Here is an 18,252-nt window from a genome sequence, read left to right as displayed (position 1 = left end):
TATCAGGGGGTAGCCGTGTTAGTCTGTATCTACAAAAACAACAAGGAGTCTGGTGGCACCTTAAAGACTAACAGATTTATTTGGGCATAAGCTTTCGTGAGTAAAAACCTCAATTCTTCGGATGCATCCGAAGAAGTGAGGTTTTTACTCACGAAAGCTTATGCCCAAATAAATCTGTTAGTCTTTAAGGTGCCACCAGACTCCTTGTTGTTTTTGTAGATACAGACTAACACGGCTACCCCCTGATACTTGACTCCATTGAAGTCATTGCCGTTACTCTGCACTAGTACTTGTGCAGCTGAGAACAGAATATGACTAGCTATTTCTGCAGCTTGAATGACGTATAACAGGTGTATTCTAACCCAGAGATTATCAGTGTGTACACAGAGCCTCCAACATTGCATAAACCAATGAGTTTGATCCAAACTAGCTAAGGGCCCAATCGATGAAGCTCAGAACCAGATCCAAACCTTCCCCATGTTCCAAGAGAGTCAAATCCAGGTTAGGGTTCAGGCCTCTGAATTGCACCATCTCCAAAGTTATAATAATATTAAAAGTTTGACTTTGATTTTTACTCTCGGCGTTAGAGGGGTTCAAGGTAAAAGGCTATTGTCTCATCCTTTTAGGAAGTAAGTACTTGCCTTACGGTCTACATGGTAAAGGGAAGAGAACTGAGCCAACATCCTTATTAACAATCAGCCTCTTCATACCTGCATATGTGCATGTCTGTCAGTCATCCTCCTGTGCTGTGTCAAGGACTCAAGGGACAGTACACACAAACAAATGCATGGAAAACTTGACTTGGCTTTTTTATAGATCCAAGCAAAAATAGTGGCTCTTGGCTTCCTGCTCTCATCCACCAGTGTTTTAAAATAGCTGCGACCCACAGAAATCCCTATGTGCTGATGGCGCACTCTGCAGTTTTTGTTCCTCTTATACAGCATATTGTTTGTGTGTTTAAATACAAACTTGTAAAAACCTCTGTTTCTCAGATCCCAAGATGAAAGGGATCCTCTCCAGAAGCTACCGCGGTACACTAAAGAAAACACAGAGGTGCAACCCCTGCACTGCTAAGAATGAACTGACCTGAAGCAGCTTCCTCTCAGCACTATAAACTTCAGGCCCACGCAGATCACACTTCTATCCCAGAGCATTTGTTTGGTTTGTTTTTACTGGGAGATGGAACTTGGAACAGACTCAGGGCTCAGCACAGGAAGCACCTGCTTTTAAAGTGACGACTCTCTTATCTGACCCCAGTCACATCAGGTGGCTTCCTTGTTTATATTAGTGATTGGTCCCAGTGGCCTCCCTTCAGCCATCACTGGCTAATTTGTCCACTCCTTTTTCCAGCATGTTCATTGATCTGAAGAGAAAATCACTCACAGACTTTCCCAGCAAATAAGCTCCTGCTTTCATTTCCTTTTTTTCCAAATTGCAGGGTCAGAGCTGTAGCAGTCTTTGAAGGGAGTGGCAGTGCAGGTTCCATCAGGGCAGACTAGCACCCACATCTCAAACACTAACGGGACAGGAACAATGTGTATCAGCCACACAGTCTGAATACCAGCTGGATAGGAGGGGGCCAATGTGCTAGGACCTGGACCAGGTGACAAAGGGACAGGACTTGGCTAAAGTGCATTATCCCCCCTGACCAGCTGCCAAGAGGCCAGGAGAGGGTCATTGTGCATCATCCACACTTACAGAACCAGGTGAAAGGGGGCAGGACAGGGTCAGTGTGCATCTACATTCCCAATATCAGGAATCAAAGGGGCAGGACTTGGCTTGTGCACATCAACCACATGGTCCAGGTTCTAAGGGCAATGACAAGGCTGTAATAATGTTGTGAGATGTAGAAGTGCTGGTAAAAATAGTCCTTATTTCCTGGCACCAGTCACCTGACAGGTCAGGGCTACGTACGGTTATGGTCAATATCCACTGACTCCAGGGGCTACTGTACAAGCGCCAATACAGATCAACTACCGGGCCTCCTGCCATGACTAGAACTATTGGAATTTGGGCTGTTAGCTTGCCTGATATAGAAAATTAGCAGAGTTCGACTGGGGCAATACTTGAACAGGAGAACTCCAAAGAATACCTAGGCCTGGATTCTCCCCTCCATCTGGGCTGCATGTGGATGAATGGAGAGGGGAAACACAGGATCTTCCAACAGTAACAGTGGAGGATTGGGTGTTGCAGAGGTCTGCGCCACCATGCCCCCCTCCCTGCCCTGCCCACACTCTACCCTGATACACTCATACACTGTGGGTGGAGGGGGTGGCTGGTATGGGAGGTGGAAGAAACACCTTTGCCAACTTCCTACCAGTGGAGAGGTCCCTTGCATAGTGGGAATTTTCTACTGACTATCTCTGGCCAGTTTAAAGCCCCTTGGGGTTGCTTACGCAGTGCAACGTGGCCTTAGCAGACCAGAGACTCTGGCCCCTAAGCGCTACTCAAAGTGATGCTAGTAATTCAATAGCTGGCACTGTGCTAAAGCTATTATGTTGTTTGTAGGGTTGTTGTATGTGTGTTGGTCCCAGGATATTAGAGACAAGGTGGGTGAGGTCCAGGAGCGCTGCCAGCTTTTTATCCGCCCTAGGCGGCGGAAGGTCCCGCCCCCGAAATGCCGCCCCCAACAGAGGCGGCGGAAGGTCCCGCCCCCGAAATGCTGCCCCCAACAGAGGCGGCGGAAGGTCCCGCCCCCAAAATGCTGCCCCCAACAGAGGCGGCGGAAGGTCCCGCCCCCGAAATACTGACGATGACCGGGGCGGCCGAAGATCCGGCCGCTGCGGTCACCGCCCCCCAAATGTTAGCGCCCTAGGCGGCCGCCTAGGTCACCTAAAGGGTTGCGCCGGCCCTGGTGAGGTCATATCTTTTATTGAACCGACTTCTGTTGGTGAAAGAGACAAACTTTCAAACTACACAGAGCTCTTCTTCAGGTCTGCGTTCAGCGTTGTGTTAGAAGCTTGTCTCTTTCACCAACAGAAGTTGGTCCAATAAAAGATATTACCTCACCCCTTTGTCTCTCTAAAGATACTATGTCACTTGGAGGTGCAATAATTTGTATGAGATATAAAGCCAAAATCCTGATCATCCATGGTCAGCGGAGATCTCAGGGCTCCTAAGGTTGTTAGTCCTGAAGTCCTAGCCATATTGCAGCTCTGATAATTTGATCTTAACCTACCTAACCTCCCCCCTATAGTTTCAGATGAATACATTATTTTTCACTTGCCGACCTCTGAAGCTACTGCATAGAGTTGCTGGTGCAGACCGCTTGTCTTGTTCCACCAGTGAAGCAATGCATTTTAGTAATAGGGGAGTTTTATATTTTTGTGCAATATATAAAATGCTTTGGAATCATTCCAGATAGAAAATGCAGTATAAATACAGAGCCATATTTTATAGTTAGGCATGTACATTTTTTGGCATATGCTTATATACAAGAATTCCTGATTTATGCACACACAGTGGGGATAGCATGAACAAAATCATATTGGCCTAATTTTGAAAGTGGGGGCCAAAATTATTTTAATTCTCTTGTTAACTCTCCTTTTGTTTACATGGCAGAGCACCTGTCCAGAATCCCAAATCTATCTGGCATTTAGTGACCACAACAACAACAACAACAACTGACCTCTTGCTGTGTGGTAGCTTATTAACTGGGGTGAATCTCTTTTAGTGATGCGTACTTTAATGTATCTCATTATAAAGCATCCCAATGCCTTCAAGAGTGCAAATTGATCACAACCCTGCTTTCTCTGGGGAAAATTTTAAAAGACACAGATTTGACTTAGGCATCCAATACCCACTGACTATCAACGGGAGTTGGGAGTTTAGGTCCCTGCATTTCAGTGGGTGGGTGATTTGATCCTTATACATCTCTTAGCTATCTCACAGGGGTGCTGTGAAGCTTAAATAATGAATGTTGATATGATGTTTTGAGCTACTTGGATGAAAGATGCAATAGAAGCAAAAGTTGCATTATCCCAGAGGGTTAGAATACACCAGCGTCATGGCAGAGTCTTTAGAACAGTCTATACATAGAAAACAACCTAGGGTGTTTTTTTAAAAAAATCAATAGCTATGATTCCTTTTTCTTCCCTTCTTACCCCTCCAGCGGTCTTAATGATGTACTGAACAATGGTTGATCCTGGCAAAATGGTCACTGCGCCATAGGCCTCCCCCAGGCAATACTGTGGGAGCAACCTGCTTGACAGCACTGAGATGCTACTACTTACCAGCCTCATTTTTCAGTCAATCTGGAAGCCAGTTGCTTTCAAGTAAAATTCCACATCTCCTTCCAGCTCTGTCTCATGGGCAAATCAAGAGACTGAGACAGGTTCATATTCTCTTACTGATCAGCATTTCAGCAACTAGACTTGAACTAGTTCCAAAGAGCTGCTGTTTGACATCTACCTTTAAATAGTCCCATAAATACAGTTACCTGTAGGGTTATATATTGTAGTATTTAAATGTAGAGGTACATCCATATAAAGATAACTACTTATATAGATCACGCACATATTTTAAAATTATACTGTGGTCGATATTTCCTTATAAGACATATACATGGACTTAGCTGTTCAGCTTTGGATTCTGCGAGCTGCACAAGGAACATTATTGCAACATGTTTTCTTTTTTCTAATCCTTAATCATGTAGCTCTTTTGAGTAATAGAACAGTCCTCTCCAGAAGAAAACCACAGTTAAAACCTCCCCCACAAAACTTTTCATATTTCTCATACTACGCGAACGGGAACAATAAGCTAATAATGCGAATGAATATTCATTGTGCTAATCAAATGTTAATGAATTACAAGGCAGCTCAGTTTGACTCCACATTTCTCTCCCTCGCTGTGTAAACAGGGGTGGGGAAGCCACATTGGAGAGCACCAATGAAATATCAGATTCAGTGTGTTATTTATTTAAGACGATCCAGCAGACAGTAAACATTGTCAAATAGACATGCGACATCTGTGTTGTATAATATGTTTTATGAATATTTTGGGGTTTGACCTTACTGAAGTTTCATTTGATTAGAGAAAGAGAGTGATCAGAGACGGCTGGACAGGAAATGTATAACTATTTCATGTTTCAATACATCAATCATTAAAAAATAAAGACTCCCTGGCATAATTGGCACCTTAAAACTAGATAATAGTTGTTTTTGTAAGACTGATATGCCCACAGTTGTACACACAGTATTTCCATTTCATAGCATTAATAATGTAAGCAAACAATAATAAACCACAGTGTAACATGCACGTGATTAATAAGAGCAAAGGCTTTGGTACAGTAACCTGTAACCGGAGATGCACCAACATCTCATGTCTCCAATTCCAAATAATCCCCTAGTGTCAAATCCTTTGTAATATGGATGTGCATCAGAGAAAGGGAAAAGAGCATTGCACAATGCTGAAATTCTACCCACTGGGTGAACTCTCTTGCTCAAGAAAGACCTGGCCTTAGGGCTAATAATGTCTCTGCTATAGTGGCAGGGTGCATCCTCACCTTCTAAACAAAATGCTTGTGAAAACAACCAGGTGAAAAGCTAAAGAATGGTTTTATTCAGAACTGGGTGCATCGTGTTCAGGGAACTCTGGAATATGTTGTTCAGAAGTATCCTTATCCTGAGAGGCACTGAGCACTTTCTGCTCTGCATGCTGGGGGAATTGTCAGCTGCCTGTTTGAAGCAGCGTGAAGTTCCCTTCGCTCTGCTGAAGTAGCACAAAGGGAACTTAGAGAGGACATAGGGTCAGACCCACACTCTTTGGATAAGGGAGAGGGGTGTTATTTCTTTATTTTTAAAATTCAATTATTGTTAAGATGTTTCTCAGATACCGCAGTGATGGGTGTGGAATAAGCACCTGGAAAGACAAATTAGGCAGACAAAGGGAGAAGGGCAGGTGGCTTGGACCAGATGCTTAGCTGATGTAAACTGATGAAGTTTGACACCTGTGGAGCTATAGTAGTTTATAGCAGCTGAGAATCTGGCCCAGTAGCTTTAAGGAGAGAAGGGAAGTTTAGGGTGTTAGACCTCATTATCAGGGAGGCAAGAAGAACCCATTTCAAATAGATAGCATGGCAGGCCTCCCAGAAAACCAAAAGGCAAAGGGGGAGTTGCACAGGTACTAAGGGAAAACTATACATCTATGTGTCTGGAGACTGCTTAAGCCCCCTGCCTCAAATTTTAGTCATTATATGGTCAAAGATGCACTCTGACATCTGCCGTTGACATCTTCTTTGCTTACAATGTTAAGGAGGCTAGAAAGTGGGAGCCCCTCAATTCTAAAAATGCTTTTCAATGGCAGAGGCTGAATTGTACTGACACTGGCTCCGATAACTGCAGCATGTTGTGACAGTCACTGCATGCCTGCTGTGTGATGGATGAGTAGTATTAGTTTATTAAGCAAGGCTGAAAAAGCTGCTGGGCTCTGTGCATACAACAGCAAGACTGTGGTGTTGTGCAGCACACAGCAGTGTGAATTTCAGTTTTGGAACAAGTGATCAACCTCTGAGCAAAAAGTTGTGTTGTAACCTGCCCCTGGTGAAAGTGGCCTCAGCTGGCCTAAAGATGACATGCTCCATTCTGCATCCTCTCAGTCCGGGGGGTCTCCTCTGTTGCTGTGAACCTCAACTTGATAAGAGTGGCCCCTGCTGGTACCAACGCTAGGTGTCCATTCATCTGACTTCCAGTCCTAGAGATTTAGAGGCATGCTTGCAGCTGGGCTGGGGCCTGGCATTCATGTTGACAGGTGCCCACAAAATGAATTTGGTCCCCAGGCTGATGACAGCATCCCCTATTGACATATTGTATCCCCAAGTGCCATGTTGTGATCTCTGAAATCCCTCTCCCATTTATGTACCTAATATATCTCCAGTGTGTTTCTTGGGGAGGAGGGTATGGTATATACCCAAGTATATACCATATCGTACCAGTATGATTGGGCTTTAATAAATGCAGTTACAGTTGTTTCATGGCATTTTTGCTTCACTGATCCTGTTTGTCACTCTGACTTCAAGTGGAGACAAAATAAAAAAAGGAAATCACAAGGCAAACCCTCCCATTTCACTTGCTTACAGAGATACACTAGGAAAGCTGCACTGCTGTTTACAGTGAAAGCGACATTAAATAGCCCAGGATTAAGGCTCAGTGTGTCCTGAATTAACTGCAAGTGTGCAGACTTAGCCATGGAGTGGGTAAAGTGTGACAGGCTCCTCTGAGATTCAATGAAAAGTTGGGATCCTGGGGCTCACATCGACCCCATACTAATATTCTCAGAAACTTGGGGGCCCTCTTTGGAGCACGAGGCACAGATAAACCAATTCATTTGATCCTGCCTTAATATGTCACTGGCATTAACTTCCCTGGCTGTGTTCATTTCTCTCTGTCCATTGACACAATGCACGTTGCTGAATACTCTTCTCTCTTGCACCACCTTCCCCATGGGACGCAGCTGCCGTTTGCGTGGCTCACGCTGCCTCGGACAAAGAAGAGCTTCACATGAAGACTCTTCCAAAATCCAGGCTGTCTGATCAAACATCCTCTGTCACGCGGCTCAGCCACTCACGGCGTCATTTTGGGAAGAAATCAGATCCATCACGTCTGCTGAGGGTTTATAATTCCAAATGGGAGCACGCCAGGCAGGCACCCACAGTCATGAACCAAAGCTGCTGTGTCCTCAGGCTGGCCCAGAGCCCCAACAGCTCTTTTAGAGAGAGACCTGCTGCTACATCCCATTTTGCTGCCTCCATGCAGCCCCGAACCGGTGTAAACATTTCGCATGGCCAAATGTTTGCTTTGAAATCAAAGCACTCGAGGCGTTTCCATCTCTCTCTCCCCTGTCAGCACCTTGGTTCCTGTGCCTTTGTTTTCAATTGCAGCTCAGGGTCTGTTTGCGTGTCCACCCCCTCGCTGCACTGACCCTATCAGTTTACTATTCCCTGCGTCGTGGTTCTGGTTGCCTGCACTGTAACGCGTGGCTCTATATTTATCTGCTTTGCTGTTTTAAATAGAGCAGGTAACTGGATACCAGTGGCCTGGAGGAGGCTGCACTGCTGCTGATGCTGCTGGGGAAAGGATCTCACTTTGTTTCCTTGGCCAGGCCATTGTGTTTATTTTGGCACAGCTGGGGCGCTGGTGACTTCAGGGGCAGAGTTCAGGACATCAGCAGAAACTAAATGTCTGAAATGATTTGTATTAAAATAACAAAAGCGATTCCCACTCAGCAGGTCACACTCCACCCTTTCGACCCTCCTCGCCATGCCTAGGGGGTGCTACTTCCTCTGACCTCCCCCCCAACCTTTCACCCCTGCTATCACAGCATTCCCAGACTGCCCTCTAATTACATAACATTTTTAGGTGGCAAGACTTCTTGCTTGCCAGTCGGAAAGGTCTCTCTTCTAAGGCGAGTAACGATGGCATTTGCTGTCTCTTTCTCTTCTGTGCCCCTTTTCCTGGGGAATGCATCTCCACTCTAATGGCAGAAGGGCAACTCAGCTGGGGTCCACCTCCTACCTGCATCTCATGGCCAGGCAGGCTCTGTGTCAGGGCCTGCAGCTCCTGTCCAAGCCCTGGGGCTGAGGGAGCACAGCTTAGGGGGTGAAGGGTAGAGAGGATGGAGCGATGAGGAAGGGGGGAGGGAAGGAGCAATGAGCGATCAGGGCGGGGCCTTGCGCGTCCCAAGGGACGAGGCTGGGGGAGGTTCTGGTGCTCCTGCTGTAGTGTCCAATTTTCAGAAATTAGAAAGTTGGCAACCCTACTTCAATGTCTGTGAGCATCACACACAGCTTAGTCCACTCGTGCCTTCCGTGGTGCTAGGAATGAACAGTTTGTACTCTCAGGTACTCCTGCGGCTAAGGGCCTGCATTGCTGCAATTCTGAAATGCTGTCCATCTTCTAGAACAGAAACCTCCAAACCTTGCTCAATTGAAGGCTGCTTTGACAACTTGTCAGGAGCCCAGGGGTGCACCTGATTTGCATAAAATGGAGCAGACTCCAGCAAGCCATGCATTTAATATAGTGTAGCTCCAAAGAGACTACAGAGTCCAGCTTGCAATCATCTCCCTTGACCTGAGTGGATGTGGCTCAAATCAAACAGGATCATTATTTCTTGGGATTTGTGAGAGCCTGACTCCCCACTGCTTTCTATCTTTTGTCATGTGCCCCCAGGCAAAGCGAATGCAAAATGCCACCCTCTCAGCTTGCTTCATTCACTCCTGCTGGGGGTAGCACTTTCCACACACTTTACCCAGCTCTCTGACTACACAAGTTGCACAGTGGTGAGGAATTAGAAGCAGAATGCCCAGTTCATAGGTGGTGGAAAGCAGCTGGAACACGACCACCTGGTCTCCTGCGAGAGATCCCTACAACAGAGGCAGGGAGGGTAGGCAGGGCAGTCTTGTGCCCTGGCTATTGTCCAGCTCTCACAAGGCCCATAGGGGCATGAGCAGCAGGGATTAAATCAGGGCAGCACTGAGTGCTGGTGGTTGAACCAGCCCCCAGCAGCCCCAGAATTATGGGAGGTGGGGCACCCATGCTCTGATCCTTGTGTCAGGCTCTGCACTGGAACGGGGATGAACCTGGGCCATAATCTCTCCAGGTCACATCCCCATGCTAAAGGTGAGGGCAGCCACAGGTTATTTTGCAGACACTTGCTGATTGGGTCACAGCTGGTTTATGGGCTATATTTTGGCCACCGCTCCTCTACAGTAGCTTCCCCTTGAAGCAGAGTGTACGTACTCCCCTCCCCTAAGAGAAACTCTTCCTCTCCATCCCCACCCAAGTGAAATATACATAAGGAAGTGCACGGCCTTAGTATTTAAAAACCCCATCGAATCCATGAGCCATCGGAACATGCTGCAACACAGCACAGAGCATAACTTCTGTGACCAGGGTGTGGGGTGTCAAATTCCCCTCCAAGAGCGTGTTCCTTTCCTCCAGTTCTCATTCTGTCAGTCTTTCGGGGCGGATTGTTTGCTTTGCCCTTCATCAGAATGTGCTGCTGCATGTTTCGGCTGAGGAAAGCAAAAGAGGCAGCCCAGCCGCTGCAGGATTTGGGGAAAGGGGGCTGCTTTCATTTTTGACTGTAAACCACAAAATACACACTGAACTGTTCCAGCTGGACTTGGCAAGCAAGAACGTAACTGATCTTTTTCTCCCAAGAAACAAAGTTGAAAAAGTTATGCAGTGACTCTACTTTCCTGTCTCTCTCACTGGTGTTCCTGTGTTGGGTCTGAAGTATGTTGTCTGCCCCCTTGTGGGAGCAAAAGATCTGGGTTAGAGAGTCCCTTCCTTCCCTTGGAATGCCTGTACAGGAGGCAGCTCAACTTGGCCAGCTCTGCCAGGAATTGCAAGCATGGGGGTGTCAACCAGTGCTACTTTAAGCACTAGCAGCCCCAAAGGTTGTGCATCTGTACACAGGCTGGAGCCATGGCGGCCTATCCTCTTACCCCCTTGCACAGGACAATTCTGGAAAGAGTGCTAGGGGAAGGACACTGGCAGGGCTAGAGTAAGGCATGGGCAGCAATAAACCCCCACCTAACTCACAGAGTGAGATCAGGATCTCAGCTCTCATTCAATAAAAAGAGACCCAAATAAAACAAACCAAATGCAATTGGCAGCTGCCTGAGTCTGCATGCAGCCTGACACATTCAGCTGAACTCTGGAACCTGCTGCCATGCAAAGGAAGGGCCCCTAGAGTCTGAAGACTGGTATAATACAATAACTGGCAAGAGGATGCATCCTTCGATCCCCCCATAGAGGAGGGTACCTTCCCATAAAGCTGTATGACTCTGGGATCTCAGCGTAATCTAGTATTAGGAAGGGCCACCCCTCCAGATCTACACTAAAGATGCACCAACAATTTCAATTACTTACTTACTGATACCCTTGCTCAGTTTTGACTCATTCCTTACCCAGGAAGAATTCCTATTGATTTCGGTGGGAGCTTGCCCGAGTAACAGCTGAGTAAAAGTGGAGGAACCAGAACACATCTTACATTTGGGCTGGCACGGAGCCTATCCAGAGAGATTTCTGAGCAAGAATGTGGCTTCATAGCCTGAACATTACCTTTGAACCCCTTAGAGCCACAAGTTCAAATCCCAGGAGGATAGCCTTTTCTTTCTCAGGTAGATAAACAGAGTACCATGTAATTTACTCCAGGTGGGGCTTTCAGAGGAGACCTTAGAAACTGAGGGCTAGTATGGATGTTATCACTCCTGGGACCTTTGCCCCCAAGAGTAGGTTGATGTTGTATCCTTGGAAAAATTCCTCCTCCCCATTCTACAGGTAGTATGTTATTTACCTGGCTGCTGCCTTCTGTCCCAAAAGTAGGGTGTGTGTGTATACACACACACACACACACACACACACACTTGGTAGGGTCCTTTCAGATCCTTTCATCCTATGAAAAAGGATGTTACTTTCATAACAAAGAAGTTCAGAAAACCATACAGAGCTGTGGATCGTTATCTGACCTGCACTTCCAAACTTTCTGAAGTTTGTGCACTACTGCTTGAAGGGAGCTGCCCTTCTATCTGTACAGGTTATGGAAGGATGGGGAGAAAACTGTTCTGGGGAAGGAGATGTCTGCTCCGTTTGGAGTGGGTGGGGGAAAGAAAGAAAATGTATTTAGTAGAACAGAGAGATTTACCCTCCAACAGACATTTTTTCCTCCTCAACTATCCTACAAACACTAGGCCAAATTCATGTCCCTGGAGTCACACCAGGGATGAATATGGCCTAATGGGGCCAAGACTGAGCTGAGTATTCCATTGTTCTGCTCACTCCGATCTCCCTCATTAATTTATGAGCTCATTAGTGGCTTTTAGCCATAGCCCTGAGCAGGTGCAGAAGGGTCCAGGGAGGCCTTGTGTCTCAGGAGCTCACAGGCGCACAGGGAGAAACGTGCCTATTGTTACACCCCACCAGGGGTGCAGCATGCTATCCGCAAGCATCTGGCCAGCCTTGGCCTCCAACCTGCCCCCTTTGTGGTGCTGAGCAACTGCCAGGCAATAGCATGGAGCTGAAACTACATGAGTGGAAGCACAGGGGCTGCAATTTTGCCCAAGTACAGTGTGGAGTACAAAAGGGAGAGGTTTCTTGTGCCCTCTGTTTCCCTTGCACACCAGCACAGAAGTGAGGTGCAGCCTGGCCACACGTAGGCCAGTCCCACAGAGCAACGTTTCCCATTGTCCCACTATTTATTTTTCCATTATTGTAAGTTTTATTACCTCAAAAGTATGGCATTAGGAAATGAAAGCCATGGAAAAACTTGCACTGAAAGACTCATTTCCACCTTGCTCTGGGTTTCCTACTTGATTAGCTCTGGTGAGGTCCTTGGTTCAGGCCTTTGAGTCATTAGTCTCCTTTTGAAGCTCTCATGCCCTATACTGGGTCTTGTTGCTCAGCAAAATGATCCATTTGCAACAACAAAAACCTACTTTGATCAAACACTTCCATCCTTTACAGCTGCTTTTGCATGAGTGATTAATCCCAGCACTTCCTCGGCTAATAATAAGTGCTAAGAATTTGCTACACCCTTTGTTGTTGTTATTGCCTATTTTGTTTTTTTAGGGCATTTTGGTGAGCTTTGCAAAATGAATTTAGTGGCTTCAGTTCAGTTTCCAGTGGACAAATGTCCACACCATCAAAACAATTACCACACTTAGCACTAACTGGCACCCTGGCTGGTCTTCAGAGCAGAGAAACCAGGTACTCAATGGACCATGAAGACTGACATATCTCATCTCTACAGGTTGATCCTGGGGGCGGGGAAGGGAATGTGTGGAAGTTCACCCTTCCACTCCTCCCTCTGGACCTGTTCTAGAGGACTTGGACTTAAAGTGTAAGGGTCTATGGGTCACGGACCATTTCTTCTTCAACACAATGAAGCACCAGTTCTATCTGGAGCCTTGGTATGTTACTCCACTTCAGTTTAAAAAAAAAAAACACCCCAACCCTTATAACTAAGCTGGAGCTTTTCAGCAGCATTATAAAGCCACTTGAAAATAGAGAGAAAATACCTGCTATGCCTCTGGTTTATGATTTAAACAGATGATATCATGAGTACTACTCTTCATTTGCACTGTTCTAACTAAGAGCAGGAAAAAACAGGTCAGAATTACCAGTGAACAAGAAATTTAGACAGATAAAAGAATGCAACTCCTACGCGTTGACTCTAAAGCTACAGTCCAGCAGACACAGGCCTGGGAGCTATTCCAGGGAGTAGTTGTATAAGGAATAGAACTGGAGGAAGATTATTGGGTTTTAGGAGGGACCTAGGTTGGTGTGACATCAGGGAGCCCAGAAATGGACTGTGCGACCAGGCTGCTACTACTCAAACATTAGAGCCTCAGCAGATAACATTGGCCTGTCAGCATGCTTCATAAACATTTTTCCTACAACTGTGCCTGCATGACATCATTTATTGCTAGAGAGACAAGATGGGGGAGGCAACATTTTTTATTACAGAAGTTGGTCCAATGAAAGGTATTACCTCACTCACCTGGTCTCTAACATCTTGGGACTGACACTGCTACACCACCACTTATGGCTAGTGAAACACTTGTATGTTACAGCACCCTTGTCACACAGCCAGCTTGGCTCCCCGCATCCCAAGCTACTCCAAGGTCTGCTCAGACTCGGTGCCTGCCTCTTTCACCCCCGAGAGTCACAGCACCTGTGTTCAGTTTCTCACTCTGCAGTGTTGATAGCTGGAAAGAGGCCTATGAAGAGTGGCACAGATAAATACAAAAGCTTCTGGTGAAGTGGAGTCCCAAGCCTGCTGTCTATTTGAAAGGCGCAGAAGGGGCCAATAGGCCAGGTGGTTGTTGGGGCTGCAGAGGTGGGGGGCGGGGGGAAGATGTGGGGGCTACTTCTGAGAGGGACCAATAGCAGGCTGAACTGCCAACCTCTTCTCAAGAGCAGCAAAGAACAGACACTGGGCCAGGACCACTACCAAGAGCCATCTCCTTTGCGCAGTACAACCATCTCTTCCCCCTCCTGCAGCTTGGTGTGAATGTGCCCAGCCTGCTATTCCCTCCCACCACATTCTGAGTGGTGGTGGGTGATGTGATTGCTGTACATTTCAAAATGCATGAAGTATTTAATGACACAGTTGAATGAATGTCTCAAAGTAAATGGAGGTTACCAACAATGGCTATGACAGTTTTCAGTATCAAAAGACATAGATCCTCAGGACATAGTTTCTCACATGGTACCAACTGCCATAGTTCTATTAACTTAAATGAACCTATAAAAATTCACTCGGACAGGATCTGCCACCAGGCCTCTCTACCATATGAGCTAGAGGTACATATCTAGGAGCTCTTATCTCCATCCCCCTCCCCCTATAGGCCATATTTTACTCTGGTTTTATGCTGAAGTAGCAAAGCAACTCTAGCTCCACCCTGATGTAACCAAGATCAGAATATGGCACATGTATTATGAGCAGACAGCCATGGGTTGCACAGGTATCATTCACCATAGAATTTGGCCCAATTTTTGTTGATAGGTTAAGCATCATGAGGATAAATTGTTTAAATAATGAATGAAAATTCAGTGAACTATCTAGGCGTTTACAGGGTTGCCCACCAGCATGGAACTTGGACACCATCTACAAAGGTAAACTCCCAAATCTCTCTCTTACACTCCTGATGGTAGGAAGTTACTGGGCCAGATTTTCAACAAGTATAAACTAGTGTAGCTCCATCAACTTCACTGATTTATAGCAGCTGAGGAGCTGGCCCAGTGCTGGGACTGTTTTCTAATATATAAATGCGAAGATATTAGAAGGGGTTATTACAGGAGGACTAAACTGAAGAGATCTGTTTTGCATTTAATTATGACTGCAGCAAGGCTAACTTTACATTTTAATCGGACCAATTCCTAGTAAAACATCCTAAATTCCAAGAAACCAGAAATGTGTGAGAAATTTGTGCTTTTTCCAAGAAAAAGATTAAATTATTTGACAGACACACACACACACACACACACACACACTGCTCTAATGGGACAGGCTGAAACTAGCAACTGGTTTAGAAGAACTGCCTGGATGTAGCCCTGGCAGCTTAACAGAACTCAATCCATATATCCCCTCAAAACTGGACGGTGGATGAGGATGGTGGTGTACATTGATGAGGGAGCGCAGATCATTGCCTCTAAACAATGGCTTGATGAATGGATTGTAATAATTGCATGATTTCAGAGCTGTTTCTGATTCCAGTAACAGCTGGATTCCATTAGTTTTGGTTTACCAGAAATACATGTTCCAGTGGAGAAATGGTCTCCCCTTCACATTTATTTCTGTTTAGAAAAAATATTTCTAGTGCATTTCTGACAAGATCAGACTGTAAATGCATGTGTGGGGCAGCTGTCTGTGCACATGTGCATATGCACCAACAAATAAACAACTTTTACATTACTGGATATTACTACATCATGTATGAAACATTGTTAATATTAGAGATTGGCCTATACTGAGAAATCCTGATTTGGAATTGTATCTGAACATCTTTAAAGTCCCTGGGGAGGGAGGGTTTCAGAGCTAGTCTTCTGGTTTGTACTACAGTAATTTACAAAAATGGGCCCAATCAATTCAGGTCTGGAGCCAGATCCCATTACCTCAAAGTCAGATCCAATGTTTTGATACAGGCCGCTCTCTAATAATTGGTTAAAACTACCATATATTTTCATTTGCAATCTGCCATCACTAACAACCCCTGTTTAGTAGTGGCACCTTTTGACTACAGTTTTTAATTGAACTGCCCTCAGTTAATAAGTAACCTTTTTAGTAGCTGCCCCTTTACCAAGGGAAAGCAAAATATCAATCTGAATTAATTTAGTATATTTAATATATAATCCTTTATATATTTATGTACCTTGTAGTATCAAAATGTGCTAGGCACTTTTCAAAAACCAGAGTAAGCCACACTCAATCTCCCAAACAGAGTACAATCTATAAAGATAATGACAAAATAGGAAGGTGAGGGAATGGGACATGACATACCAGCAAAGTGATCAGGGACTGATGACATCTGTCTTGTTAGTTAAAGTCTTTGGCCCCAATCTCGCAAACGCTTACAGGCATGCTTAACTAGAATCACAGGAGTAGTCTCACTGAAGTCAGTGCTTTTTTTATTTTTGTGCATTTCACTAAAAAAGTATGGGTGAGAGTCTGATCTCAAGTATCAGGAGGTAGTTGTGTTAGTCTGTATCCACAAAAACAACCAGGAGTCCGGTGGCACTTTAAAGACTAAGATTTATTTGGACATAAGCTGTCATGGGTTAAAAAAAACCTCACTTCTTCAGATGCATCAATTACACAAGTGTAAATTAGGAGTAATTCCACAGACTTCAGTGGAATTTCTCCCAGTTTGAAAAGGATGTAAATGAGATTAGAATCAAGCCAGATAACGTGTTTTTCATCATGTGCTAATTTGCTCTGCCATCCTGTGAATGAGTTGCTTGTTTTCTTCTCCTTAATCACACAGTTCCACCTAAAATAAGACTTGATACAGAAGTAAATCTGGAAGGAGACTACACTTCCTGTTTATAAAAATACCCTTCCTGTGTGGAAGAGTCCTCTTCCTGCACACACTCATCCGTACACATCATTCCAGATTCCCAAACTTATTTCTATAGACAAATCTCAACAGCCAGAACCATACTAGGGTGAATCTTGTCTCACTTGTAGTCATGATATTTCAGCAAATGAATGTAGCAGATACCGTAGAGTGCATGATGCAGGCAAACTTTATTTAAACACCTTTTTAAAATAAAACTGTTTTAAAACTTCCCTCTATTTGTGAATTTCCTGTTTGTCTCATTACCATAAAGTGACACGTCTAACTCAGTGACAGTGTGGCCAACTCTCGTGATAGAATCCTAGAAGTGTAGGACTGGAAAGGACCTCAAGAGGTCATCTAGTCCAGTCCCTGGCACTCAGGGCAGAATTAAGTAATAACTAGACCATACTGTAAGTCACACAATATTTGGTGTTTTTCTTAAAGTCCAATTCCTAGAATTCTGTGATTATGTGAGACTCTCCGCTTCCGTTTAAGTAAATTTGTATCTGTCATGGTTGTGGAGGGAAAAACAACAACAACAACAACAAAAATCTAAAATTGTGATCCGAACACACCCCAAACCAAAAGGAAAATAAAAAGATTTTGAGGGGCCTTGGGGCTGACAATACTGCAGTGATTTACAGCAACTTAGTATCTGACCCAATGTACATATATAACAACTGTACAAAGAAGGTAAATTGGGTGTTTCCATTCACCCTCTCTCATTAGAGAACAAGGGGACACAGTGAAAATGAAAAAAGAAATTTAGAGCTGGTAAAAGGAAATACTTGCTTACACAGCTCATAATGAACCTGTGGAACTCACTGACACAAGATATCTTTAAAGCTAAGTACACAAAAGGGGTTAATAAAGGATTAGATGTTTATATGGATAATAGAGTTACATAGACCGAATACAATCTGCTATACTCAGAAGGGATAGAAACCCTAAAGCTTCAAGAAACATGCCAGCTATGGATCAGCAAGAAACTAGCAAGTTAATAATAGAATTTCTTTTAATAATAAATAAAAAGAATAATAGAATTTTTCTCACCTTCTTCTAAAGGAGCTGGTCCTGGCCACTGTCAGAGCCAGGATACTGGACTGGATGGACACCTGCTCTGATCTTCTGTGGCTATTCCTTTTGTGTTCCACCTCTGTGCCTTAATGCTGAGCTTCCCTGCTGGTCTCTGTGCTATTCCTGCCCACCTTCCATTCAGTGGGGCTATCCGGTGAGTCTCTAGCACAGTGGTTCTCAACCTTTCTTCTGCCGCAGCACATCTCGAGCTCCAGCAGCTCTTTCCTCCCCCTCCCCCCCCCCAAATCTTCTGCTGGTGGTTGCAGAAGGGAAGGGTAGGGGCAGAGGAGCAGACCCTTTGCTCACACAGGATGGAAGAGAGGGAGGTTGAGCTCTGATTGGTTGCTCTGCCCCAGAGGAGGCAGAGTAGTGAGGCAGATGGCCAATCAGAAGGAGACTCCCCGCCATTGTAAATTTTTCAAAAAATTCTCTGGCACAGCTGTTCGGGCACAGAGTGTGCTGCAGCATGCCAGTTGGGAAACATTGCTCTAGGAATTACAGACCTGGGTTATGTCATAAGTAACCTTTCAAAGGAATACTCTACTCTTCCCACCCTCACACACACACAGATGATCCCATTACCTCCTCCCCATCCTGAACTAATTCTGCTTTGC

At 45.1% G+C, this 18,252-nt stretch overlaps 1 long non-coding RNA gene across 1 annotated transcript in view; it reads right to left on the bottom strand.

The window, feature by feature from the left end:
- LOC117877201 overlaps window positions 1-18,018 on the bottom strand; it is a 104,193-nt gene extending 86,175 nt beyond the window's left edge. Inside the window, exon 1 of the long non-coding RNA XR_004645649.1 lies at window positions 17,615-18,018. This is a non-coding gene — a long non-coding RNA (uncharacterized LOC117877201). The remainder of the gene's footprint in view (window positions 1-17,614) is intronic.
- Window positions 18,019-18,252: the final 234 nt, after the last annotated feature.

The sequence above is a fragment of the Trachemys scripta genome, chromosome 4 (genome assembly GCF_013100865.1).
Source record: "Trachemys scripta elegans isolate TJP31775 chromosome 4, CAS_Tse_1.0, whole genome shotgun sequence".
Taxonomy (NCBI): domain Eukaryota; kingdom Metazoa; phylum Chordata; order Testudines; family Emydidae; genus Trachemys; species Trachemys scripta.
The sequence above is the reverse complement of the archived record's forward strand: the minus strand, read 5'-3'. Positions and strand labels throughout refer to the sequence as shown.